Genomic DNA, 13,711 nt, shown 5'->3' with positions numbered 1-13,711 from the left:
TCCATCACCCTCATCACCAGACTATCACCCTCACAACCTGACATCACCATCACCACCAGACTATCACCCTCACCACCAGTACATCACCATCACCCCCAGACCATCACCCTCACCACCAGTCCATCACCAACAAGGGAAGTGTGAAAGGGAGTTCATCTGAGGGGACACAGATGGACTTCTGGAAACACAGACCTTCACCTTACCATCAGACCATCACCCTCGCCACCAGTCCATCAACCTCACCACCAGTCCATCACCATCACCACCAGTCCATCACCCTCACAACCAGTCCATCACCCTCACCAACAGTACATAACAAGCAAGAGAAATGTGGAAGGGAGTTTATCTGAGGGGACACAGATGGACTTCTGGAAACACGGACCTTCACCCTCCCGACCAGTCCATCACCCTCACCGTCAATCCATCACCCTCACCGTCAATCCATCACCCTCACCACCACACCATCACCCTCACCAAAACACCATCACCAGTAAGGGAAGTGAGGAAGGGAGTTCATCTGAGGGGACACGGATGGACTTCTGGAATCATAGTCCTTCACCCTCCCACCAGTCCATCACTCTCACCACCAATCCATCACCCTCACCGTCAGTCCATCACCCTCACCACTAGTCAATCACCATCACCAGTCCATCACCCTCACCACCAGTCCATCACCCTCACGACCAGACCATCACCCTCACCACCCGACCATCACCCTCACCACCAGACCATCACTCTCACCACCAATCCATCACCCTCACCACCAGTCCATCACCCTCACCACCCGTCCATCACCCTCACCACCAGTCCATCACCCTCACCACCAGCCCATCACCCTCAATACCAGTCCATCACCCTCACCACCAATCCATCACCCTCACCACCAGTCCATCACTCTCACCACCAGTCCATCACCCTCACCATCAGTCCATCACCCTCACCAGCAGTCCATCATCCTCACCACTAGTCCATCACCCTCACCACCAGACCATCACTCTCACCACCAGTACATCACCCTCACCACCAGACCATCACCCTCACCACCAGTCCATCACCCTCACCACCAGACCTTCACCCTCACCACCAGACCATCACCCTCACCACCAGTACATCACCATCACCACCAGACCATCACCCTCACCACCAGTCCATCACCCTCACCACCTTTTAATGGTTGGCTTGTCGTGTACCTCATGATGGTTCGCTTGTCGTGTACCCCTTGATGGTTGGCTTGTCGTGTACCCATTGATGGTTGGGTTGTTGTGTACCCCCTGATGGTTGGCTTGTTGTGTAAATCCTGATGGTTGGCTTGTTGTGTGCCCCCTGATGGTTGGCTTGTGTATCTCCTGATCACTGGCTTGTTGTGTACCCCCTGATGGTTGACTTGTTGTGTACCTCCTGATGGTTAATTTGTTTTGTACCTCCTGATGGTTGGCTTGTGTATCCCCTGATGGTTGGCTTTGTGTATACCTCCTGATGGTTGGCTTGTTGTGTACCCACTGATAGTTGTGTACCCACTGATGGTTTTTATGCGCCTCCTGATGGTTGGCTTGTCGTGTACCCCCTGATGATTTATGCACCTTCTGATGGTTGGCTTGTCGTGTACCCCCTGATGGTTTATGCACCTCCTGATGGTTGGCTTGTCGTGTACCCCCTAATCGTTGGCTTGTGTAACCCCTGATGGTTGACTTGTTGTGCACCTCCTGATGGTTGGCCTGTCGTGTACCCCTCGATGGTTGGCTTGTTGTGCACCCCGTGATGGTTGGCTTGTCGTGTACCTCCTGATGGTTGGCTTGTTGTGTACCTCCTGATGGTTGGCTTGTTGTGTACCCCCTGATGGTTGGCTTGTCGTGTACCTCCTGATGGTTGGCTTGTTGTGTACCTCCTGATGGTTGGCTTGTCGTGTACCTCCTGATGGTTGGCTTGTTGTGTACCTCCTGATGGTTGGCTTGTTGTGTACCTCCTGATGGTTGGCTTGTCGTGTACCTCCTGATGCTTTGCTTATCTTGTACGCCCTGATAGTTGGCTTGTCGTGTACCTACTGATGGCTGGCTTGTTGTGTACCTCCTGATGGTTGGCTTGTGAATACAGTTGTAAAAATGTTATAGTGTATTGTTTTGCCAATGTTTGTTCCTACTTTATGCACCTTATAATCTTAATACCTCTAAAAATAATGAACCCAGGAGTTATGTCTTACTCTAGCTATATTATTACCTAATTAATACTTTGGAGTTTACCTTTGTTACCTTCATACCACTAAGTGCTCACCTTTGTTACCATCATACCACTAAGTGGTCACCTTTGTTACTATCATACCACTAAATGGTCATTTTGTTACCTTCATACCACTAAGTGGTCACCTTTGTTACCTTCATACCACTAAGTGGCCACCTTTGTTACCTTCATACCACTACGTGGTCACCTTTGTTACCATCATACCACTAAGTGGTCATTTTGTTACCTTCATACCAGTAAGTGGTCACCTTTGTTACCTTCATACCACTAAGTGGTCACCTTTGTTACCTTCATACCACTAAGTGGTCACCTTTTGAGTTGTTTACCCCAAAAAAATGATCTATCGCATCTTCTTTGGGAGCCAGGCGCTGTAACACATTTTAAAATGTGGAAAAAGACACATATGTACAGTTCAGGACATTTATTAAAGGAAACGTTTCGCCATGAGTGACTTCTTCAGTCCTGATGATTAGGATTAGAACTGAACAAGCCACTCATGGCGAAACGTTTCCTTTAATAAATGTCCTGAACTGAACATAAGTGTCTTTTTCCACATCTTGTCGGTATCACTATAACATTTCCACATTTTAAAATGTTGGACCAGAGCTGTATCACATCAGCTTTGGGAGCCAAGAGCTATAGCTCACTTTATTACCACTTAAGTGGTCAGGTGTTGTAACATATAACACTTGTTTACCCTTGAGGGACCAGACTCGTCACTTAAGTGGTCAGAAACAACTGTCTTGGGTCCTAGCACCTATATTATTATTATCATTATCATTATTATTGTTGTTGTTCTTATTATTATTGTACAAAAGAAGCGCTAAACCTACACGGGTCATACAGGGCGGAGCAGTTATAAACTCATCTTTTACTACAGGTAGCTCGTCTTTGTTACACTGAATAATGAGTCTTAAGAATAAGAGCACTAGAGTGCAGAATGGAATATCAATCGCATGAAAATCTACGGACATCAGTCGCCCTATTTCATTAACTCATTAATTTTTCGTTAACGTTATATGACCCTAGAAAATTATTTTTTTTAGAAATCTTAATACGAAGACACGGAGTTAAGCTCCAGAAAAAAAAATAAAATAAAAAAAATCTTTTTCCTGTTGATATAGTGATGATCCGAGGAACTGAAGCTGGACATAGCGAGATTGAGGAGGTTTTCCATAACGTGACTGATGGTGTTTGCCATAGAGGGGAAGAGTCCAGATTTCGTCAGGCGAAAAAAAATCGGAAGAAAAGTTGGATCCAAGGAGATCGTCATAGCATGATCCGAGGAGGACGTCAAAGAATGATCCAGAAAGCTAGTCATAATATGATCCAAAGAGCTTGTCTTAGCATGATCCAAGGAGCTTGTCTTAGCATGATCCAAGGAGTTATACACAAATAACCCGCACATAGAAGAGAGGAGCTTACGACGACATTGCGGTCCGACTTGGACCATTTACAAAGTATTGTTCCAGTCACGATATTGTGCCTTTTTTGTAATTTGTTATCCAAGGAGTTCGTCATAGCATGATCCAAGAAGCTCGTCATAGTGTCATTTATTGGAGGTCTTCACAGCGTGATCGGTCACACCAAGTTAATGTACACTACACAACATCAATATTCAATAAAATTGGTAAACTGGGATTTCTGTCTCCGAATAACAGCGCCAACAATTCTTTGAGAAAAACACATCTTTGGTGATCACTTAAAGCTGGTCAAGCCAGTTACTTATATCATGTACTACAACAAATTTATTTTTCTTAATTAACTGTTTTATTATATTGAAAAAAACTCCTGCACACACACACACACACACACACACACACACACAGAGTGGGCGCCTGTGACGAGCGGGGTCCAACAGGGGTCAGTCCTGGGACCAGTGCTATTCTTGGTTTATGTGAACGACATGACGGAAGGGATAGACACAGAAGTGTCCCTGTTTGCAGATGATGTGAAGTTAATGAGGAGAATTAAATCAGATGCGGACAAGACAGATCTACAAAGAGACCTGGACAGGTTGGATGTGTGTACCAGCAACTGACTTCTACAATTTAACCCCGCCAAATGCAAAGTCATGAAGATCGGAGAAGGGCAAAGAAGACCGCAGATAGAGTATAGGCTAGGTGGTCAAAGACTGCAAACCTCACTCAAGGAGAAAGATCTAGGAGTGAGTATAATACCGGGTACATCGCCAGAAGCACACATTAACCAGATAACTGCTGCGTAATATGGGCGCCTGGCAAACCTGAGAATAGCGTTTTGGTACCTCAGTAAGGAATCGTTCAAGACTTTATACACTGTGTACGTCAGGCCCATACTGGAGTACGCAGCACCAGTTTGGAACCCACAGCTGGTCATACACGTCAAGAAATTAGAGAAAGTGCAAAGGTTTGCAACAAGGCTAGTTCCAGAGCTAAGGGGAATAGCATACGAAGAAAGGTTAAGGGAAATCGGTCTAACGACTCTGGAGGACATGGGGGTCAGGGGAGACATGATAACGACGTACAAAATACTGGGCGGAATAGAAAAGGTGGACAGAGACAGGATGTTCCAGAGATGGGACACAGAAACAAGAGGTCACACCTGGAAGCTGAGGACTCATCTGAGTCAAAGGGATGTTAGGAAGTATTTCTTCAGCCACAGAGTTGTTAGGAAGTGGAATAGTCTGGCAAGCGATGTAGTGGAGGCAGGAACCATGCATAGTTTTAAGACGAGGAATTATAAAGCTCATGGATCAGAGAGTGGGAGGACCCAGTAGCTGCTGCTCGACTTAAACATTTAAGTCAATGGAAGCTGTCAATGTTATTCCAGGATACTGAGAATAGGTTCAACAATTTTTGTCATACAGTATTTTCACATGTCAACTGCTGAAAGAATTTATTCCTAGTTACCCTACATGATCGTTGGAAATTACATAGGAAAGAAAATGAGATTTATTTAAGCACTTGCTACAGAATATAGATTTTTTTTTAAGATACACGTATGGTGTGGCCACATGAAAATATATTATAAATATTTATCCAGAAGTAACCCAATAAAGTCAAACAGACAGTCATTTCTGAAGAGACATTTTGCAGTTATTACACAGAAAGTAACATGATTAATGTAACTGGCGCTTTAAAACTGACGGAACCTAACGTGAAGGCGAAGTTTAATTTCCGGAAAAATCATCAGTACTGAGTTTAAAGCTGACCAGAAGAGTCACTCTCCAGCTGTTGTGGAGAATCCAACAAAATTTGCACTTTCCCAGCCCAGTTGTTAGGAAGTGGAATAACAATACCTGGCGTCCCAGGTTTGTTATACTGCTGTACCTTCCTCCCTGGGTATGTAATAATACTGTTTCTTATGTGTGTGAATGAATGCTAACAAATATTCACAGGACGAAACAAGTAAAAAGTAATACCCTCAGAAGAATGTCTCACAAACTCTCGATTCCTTTAAATCTTCCTCTAATTTCCTCTAACCTGCGGTTCTCTGATATAACATGCAACACTATATATTCTTAACATTTAAGGGGAACGACATTTCTTTGATTTTGTGAATGACGCTTGATTAAATAAACTAAGGCTAACCTCTCCTTCCTCAGCTCCAACGAGATTGCCCCAGTTTTCAAGGCGTTGTATGATCTGTATTGGTTTAGCTGTTCTCGATAAATTTACAGCAAACTGTGATTGTCTACTTCACTTGTTCTCTGGGACACCGAGCCCTTCAACTTGTAAGTTGATTTAATTTTGAGTATTAAGTTTTTTCTTCCAACAAAGAAAACTTTAGTCTCTGGACTTATAAAAAAAAATTAGAAAGCAGAGCTAGTGCGACCTCTGGGAGGAACCGAAGAGAAGAAGATAAGAGAAAATATGGTGATTCGTTAGAGAGAAGCACTGAAAACAAGAGAGACCATAAAGGAGGGATGTTATCTTTTGTGCTTCTGCAAAAGTAAACTAATTTCTTAGTTTACAAGCAGGATTCTATCAACATACATAGAAAAAGAAAGCCGTATTACTACCCCTTACTCTTCTATGAAGGCTCATGTTGTGGTGATGAAGCTCTTAATCACAATGAACCTAAGGACTTTCAACCTTATCCTCTCTCCATATAGCAGCGGTTCATAACTTTTTTGGCAGAGACCCAAAATCATTTGAGAATCTACTTGGCGACCCATATGTTCATAATCTTAATTTGCAACATAAGTAAAACATGATCTTGGTCCTAATGAAGTATGACAAAAACCAAAGATAAATACCAGTATCTTATTAATGTGATTAGTAAACAGGAAATATAATGAATATCCGTAAAAGAATATTGCACTTATGCAATAGGTGGGTTGTGGTATCGTCCTCAGAGACGTGTCAGTAATTAATGAGATCCCTGGCACTGTGTGGTTTTAACGAGCTCCTCAAATTGGGGTGAGTTAGATGACACACTGTATCTTATATCATACTGTGGTTGCAGATGGTTTCTGTACTTTGTCTTTGTGACGGTGTGTGCTGAAAATTCTGCCTCAAAGGAAAGAGCACTTTCAGGGCTTCACTTTCAAATATCTGTTTTTCTTTGTAAACTTTGATCCAGAATGAATTCGGTGATTCTTTTTGTTTTTTGAAATCGTACTGAAATGTTTCATCATTCTGAATTTCAATGAGCTGCTTCTCAGGGTTTGCTGAAGTTGGAAATATGGTCAGGTAGGTACTCAGGTTCAGTGTTGAAGGGATTTGTTACCCTTTTGATCAGCTGGGAAATATGTTCCAAGATGATGCTTAGGACTTGGCTCGGAGAAAATGTTTCATCCTCCAGAAGTGCTCACAAGGATGGAAATGATCAAGTGTTTCCAGCCTCAGTTTTACTCTTCCACACCGTCACTTTCCTTTTGTTGTCAGTTTCTCTGATAGCCCAACCAACGCTAATGTTCGAGCGCGACCTTACGTAGAAATGTTCAAAACGGTAATGTCAGCAGAAATATCGGCAAGATAAGCCACTTGCATCATTTCTTTTTAATCTGAGAATTTTTGGGCTAATGGATGATTCTTTTAAACCAAAAATATGTCTCGTTTCGTATTTAAGCAATCGTTGCAGTACTTTTTCTCGTGACAGTCGCACATGTTCCGAACTAAAATAAGAACACATCTGAGCAGATCCTGGAGTCAATAGTCGTCTTGCATATCATTCTGCAACACACCTGACAAACCATACCACGGGCGGGGTTAGAACCCACGATCAGAGAGTCACAAAACTCCAGAAAGACGCGTTGGCCACTGAACCAGCTAGCTACAATAAGATTGATCCAACTAGATATATTTCTACACCATAGGAAGGTTCTAACCCCACCCGTGGTATGGTTTGTTTGCAATCGTGTCATTACGATTTCGCAAGACACCCGACAACCTCTGAGAAGTAAGATTTTCAAAGAGAAGGAAACATTAAACAACCAGCAATCGCGGATTTCTCTCTTTCACTAAAGCAGTGAAAACCTTGGAGTGCTCCTAACGCTGCTGGTGCACCATCACAATAGCCACTAAAACACTGATTCCACTGAAGTCCTTCTTCCTTGAAGAATGACTCAACAATTTTGAAAGAATCTTTTCCGTATCTACTGGATCTTTATACCGTACTCACCTAATTGTCACCTAATTGTACTCACCTAATTGTGGTTGCAGGGATCGAGACTCAGCTCCTGGCCCCGCCTCTTTACTGATCGCTACTCGGTCCTTTCTCTCTCTGCTTCCTGAGCTTTGTCATACCTCGTCTTAAAGCTATGTATGGTTCCTGCCTTCACTACATCACTTGCTAGGCTATTCCACTTCCTGACGACTCTGTTACTGAAGAAGTACTTCCTAACATCCTTGTGACTCGTCCGAGTCTTCAGCTTCCAATTGTGATCCCTTGTTTCTGTGTTCCCTCTCTGGAACATCCTTTCTCTGTCCACCTTGTCTATTCCAAGCATTATTTTGTATGTTGTTACCATGTCTCCCCTGACCCTCCTGTCCTCCAGTGTCGTCAGACCGATTTCCCTCAACCTTTCTTCGTAGGACATTCCCCTGAGCTCCGGAACTAGCCTTGTTGCAAATCTTTGTACTTTCTCTAATTTCTTGACGTGCTTGACCAGGTGTGGGTTCCAAACTGGTGCTGCATACTCCAGTATGAGCCTGACGTACACAGTGTACAGTGTCTTGAACAATTCCTTGGGTATCATCACTAACATCTTTAGACTCCTCCACCTGGATTTTAATGGCTGCAGTCACCTGGTCTTTTATATCACACATGTTCTCAATTCGTTGACTATTTGTGTCATTGGACAAAAGTATCGGTTAAATTTTATTTGCGGCCTCACTGCCACAAACTATCCACACCACCTCGAGGGCTGCTGTTTGACCATTTCCTCACCAATGGTGCGTTACTTCTTTACTCTTGCAATCCTCTGAACTACGATGAGGTATTAAGCGAGTGTTGCTTGCCTCACTGAGTAAACAACTGTATTGCTATCAGAATCCCGTTTCTACTGTTCAAGTTCTTGTTCTTTCCTTTGAAAGAAGCTCCTCTCACTGTTCATAAGCACACTGTGCTTTTCGTCTGAGTGCCTTCTAAGCTTGTTCTGCTTAAATCACTCATCGTTCAAGACTTCCCAACCAATAACACTTTGTGGTTTAAGTATGTCACGTTGAGTGACGCACTTAAGCCACAAAGTGTTATGATGTGAAATGAAAATTGCACTCTGGAACGTGCTTTGATGCCCTCCGTTGACAGCGGTGGACGACCTCTTGTATCGCCAGATGACGTAAGTATTAGAGGCTGCCTGCGGATCTGAAGCCAAAGATGCATTACTCCTGGTGCTTCCGATCGACTACCCAGTTTATTAGCTGAATGATTATTGCACGGTTAATATATTAGTCTAATAAGGCAGTTTTGCTAAGTGTAGCTAGGTCAGTCTTGTATGTGCCATCCCGGTATCCAGGGATCATCAGCACTACCCTTCAAACGGAGGATGACTAGGGTTTTTGGGTGCATATATGGTTTCATTTCGTTTATCTTATGAGCTATCCCTTTTTCGTATAGTAAAATTATCACGCGTAGTGAGATTAAATGTCTCATGGTCTCATGGAACTTCTCAAAATCTGAAATTGCCTTCGAGCACTCTCTGGGCTCCAGAACCAGAGAGAGAAGATCTACTTTTTCTTGGAACGTGCTCTCAGCTGTACCCTCCAGCGACGACACTTCAACCACGCTCGCCATTGACCATTTTGTAGACGAAACCAAAAGATAAACGATGAAGCAGATGTGGAACGCACAGCGCAATCGTACAGTAAGAAATAAGCATCCTGTAAGACTCCCTTACTAACGGAAATCTTCAAAACACAGCACTGATAGTCTTTTCTTTACAACCAACAGATCCCGAGGCACACCTGAGACACCATATACTACAAGAACCCTTAAAATGGGACACATTTTGTCAAAGTCAGCAACTGCACCCAAGCCAGTGCCTAATTTTTTTTTTTCACTCCGCCAATAATACCCCAGTGACAGTCAACTGACATTTCACTCTAAATTCGTGTCTAGGAACGTTTGTCATCCCACGTACGATCGTACATAAACCTCCCGGAGTGTGATCTAACACAGAGACAGCTAGATTCATAACATCTCCAAATCATCTTAGTGGACAAGTGGACACCTCCGTCACCACAACCCATGGATGGAGAAAACTATCAGCCAGTATAAACCAGCAAACACTTGATGGCGAATCAAGTTTTCCCTTAGTATATATAGCCAACGAACGCTTTCCAGTGAGAGTTCAAAGCAGCACTGCAACAATGCAACAAATATTTGCGATATGGTCACCCAGTGAAACATACCATGTTTCCAGTAGAATGCCCAGTCTGTTTACACAGAGCACAGCGTCTCAGATTGTAAACTCTCCTTCCTGCCGTATCTGAAGGGATACAGTTGTAAATAGTATGGTGATGCCGACAAACTGTAGAACAGGACACTTGTGAACATTTCGGTGTATTTAAAGAAAAATTTCGCCTCCAGTGATTTCATCAGTTCTAAATGATTAAGATCAGACAGGTTAATTGAGAGGTCATCCGCACTGTCCACTATATATTAACCTAATGAAGACAGTCTTAAGTAAGTTTATTCAGGTATACACAAATACAGTGACATATATTATCATACATAGCATATGTGTAGAGAACCTAGGGTAGCCCAAAAAAACTAAATAATAAATCTCCTGAACTGACACAAGTGCCCTTTGCCTCTGTCAGGATACGCATCTCTCGTATTCTGGCCGACGCCCCGGTTTCCTTTGCAACAATGAAATTCGATGCTTGAAAGAGAAAGAGGCTTATCATATCATGAGTCACAGTTTACAACTTTGCAAACAAAGAAGAATACCTGTTATCTCGAACTCCAAAGTTACCAGGCGTCCCAAATATCCAGTAGGATCTCTTAATCTCTCTTGTATCCAACTCTTAAACAGTTCTCACTAACTATTATCTTTATTTTCATCTCTTTATTTCAGATTATCATCATAACTCTTCACCATTTCGAAGAAAAGGAAATGGAATGATGACTACATTCGTTTTGGTTTCACTTGCAACGGAAAGACTGAGGATCTACAAAAGCCTCAGTGCATAATCTGTGGAATTGTTTTCTCCAACGCTAATTTGAAGCCATCTAAGCTGCAAGAACACTTCAACAACCAACATGGTGGGGCCAATGTTGCCAGCCATGATTTTAAATCGTTGCAAGCTATAAGAGTCCGTTTTGATTCTCGAGCAACCCTTCCAAAATTAGGGTTTATATGTGTTGACAAACCACTGCTGATGACTTCATACCAAGTGACTTACAAAGTAGCAAAGTCTAAGAAACCTCATACTATTGCAGAAGAGCTTATCAAACCATGTGCATTAGAAATGGCTACAACTATTCTCGGAAATGAAGCAAGAAAGAAGCTTGAATTAGTGCGAGGGGGGTGAGGGGGGTGCGAGGTTAGAGCAAAAATTTTATAGGGGTGCGGGAGTAAGAAAAGGTTGGGAACCACTGGTCTACAGGAATCATCATGAAAATTCTTTTCTGTAACAATAGACAAAGAACTCTTGGAAAGGGAATACGTTTGTTAGTCCTTATTAATTTGAGGTTGTGATGGATAATACTCTTGATTTCCCCACAAATTGTGAAAGGATCAATAACGGTAGTAAAGTTTATAAATAATTTTAGTGAAAAAATCGTTGAATGTAACTATAAAAAGTAGTGGGATACCAGGTGCATGTAAACAGAGGACAGACGTACATGCAGTAACTCTCTGGGATGTTACAGAACTTGGTTAGTACTCACAGCAGTACTGTCAGTCCCACCGCTGGGACCATCATGGTACTCACAGCAGTACTGTCAGTCCCACCGCTGGGACCATCATGGTACTCACAGCAGTACTGTCAGTCCCACCGCTGGGACCATCATGGTACTCACAGCAGTACTGTCAGTCCAACCGCTGGGACCATCATGGTACTCACAGCAGTACTGTCAGTCCCACCGCTGGGACCATCATGGTACTCACAGCAGTACTGTCAGTCCCACCGCTGGGACCATCATGGTACTCACACCAGTACTGTCAGTCCCACCGCTGGGACCATCATAGTTCTGACAGCAGTACTGTCAGTGCCACCGCTGGGACCATCATGGTACTCACAGCAGTACTGTCAGTCCCACCGCTGGGACCATCATGGTACTCACAGCAGTACTGTCAGTCCCACCGCTGGGACCATCATGGTACTCACAGCAGTACTGTCAGTCCCACCGCTGGGACCATCATAGTACTCACAGCAGTACTGTCAGTCCCACCGCTGGGACCATCATGGTACTCACACCAGTACTGTCAGTCCCACCGCTGGGACCATCATGGTACTCACACCAGTACTGTCAGTCCCACCGCTGGGACCATCATAGTTCTCACAGCAGTACTGTCAGTGCCACCGCTGGAACCATCATGGTACTCACAGCAGTACTGTCAGTCCCACCGCTGGGACCATCATAGTACTCACAGCAGTACTGTCAGTCCCACCGCTGGGACCATCATGGTACACACAGCAGTACTATCAGTCCCACCGCTGGGACCATCATGGTACTCACAGCAGTACTGTTAGTCCCACCGCTGGGACCATCATAGTACTCACAGCAGTACTGTCAGTCCCACCGCTGGGACCATCATAGTACTCACAGCAGTACTGTCAGTCCCACCGCTGGGACCATCATGTTACTCACAGCAGTACTGTCAGTCCCACCTCTGGGACCATCATGGTACACACAGCAGTACTGTCAGTCCCACCTCTGGGACCATCATGGTACACACAGCAGTACTGTCAGTCCCACTGCTGGGACCATCATGGTACACACAGCAGTACTGTCAGTCCCACCGCTGGGACCATCATGTTACTCACAGCAGTACTGTCAGTGCCACCGCTGGGACCATCATTGTACACACAGCAGTACTGTCAGTCCCACCGCTGGGACCATCATAGTACTCACAGCAGTACTGTCAGTCCCACCGCTGGGACCATCATGGTACACACAGCAGTACTATCAGTCCCACCGCTGGGACCATCATGGTACTCACAGCAGTACTGTTAGTCCCACCGCTGGGACCATCATAGTACTCACAGCAGTACTGTCAGTCCCACCGCTGGGACAATCATAGTACTCACAGCAGTACTGTCAGTCCCACCGCTGGGACCATCATGTTACTCACAGCAGTACTGTCAGTCCCACCGCTGGGACCATTATGGTACACACAGCAGTACTGTCAGTCCCACCTCTGGGACCATCATGGTACACACAGCAGTACTGTCAGTCCCACCGCTGGGACCATCATGGTACACACAGCAGTACTGTCAGTCCCACCGCTGGGACCATCATGGTACACACAGCAGTACTGTCAGTCCCACCGCTGGGACCATCATGGTACACACAGCAGTACTGTCAGTCCCACTGCTGGGACCCTCATGCTTACTAGCTCAAACACAGTTTTATATTTCCTCTGCTTGATTTAGGGAGCATTATATAATGAATAACAATCGAATAGTTCTATATACTACCAATATATAGCCAGTATACTTGCAAAACATTATGATCAGTCATATTCCCTTCCAACTTACACTTTATATTTCCTTTTAATTTATTCTCATTTTTAATTAATTTTAATATAGCAGTTCATAAGGTGCGCCTTTCGCTTGAACTAAGGTAAAGAGGTTCCACACTGTTATTTACATCAAACACCTCAAACTTTCCCACTGTATCTTCTACAACAGCCTCCCACACAGGCATTCATATCATCCCAAGCAGTTGCTTTGCACTACTCAACATTCCCTACACATTTAACATCTCCCAGGATTCCTCTTCCTCATCTGCACTTATCCTCCCCTATAAAATATTTAATACAAATAACAATACCCACAACCCACACCAAAAATCAGTAACTCTCAGGTAATAAAGTCGA

Source organism: Cherax quadricarinatus, chromosome 9 (genome assembly GCF_038502225.1).
Source record: "Cherax quadricarinatus isolate ZL_2023a chromosome 9, ASM3850222v1, whole genome shotgun sequence".
Taxonomy (NCBI): domain Eukaryota; kingdom Metazoa; phylum Arthropoda; class Malacostraca; order Decapoda; family Parastacidae; genus Cherax; species Cherax quadricarinatus.
The sequence above is the reverse complement of the archived record's forward strand: the minus strand, read 5'-3'. Positions refer to the sequence as shown.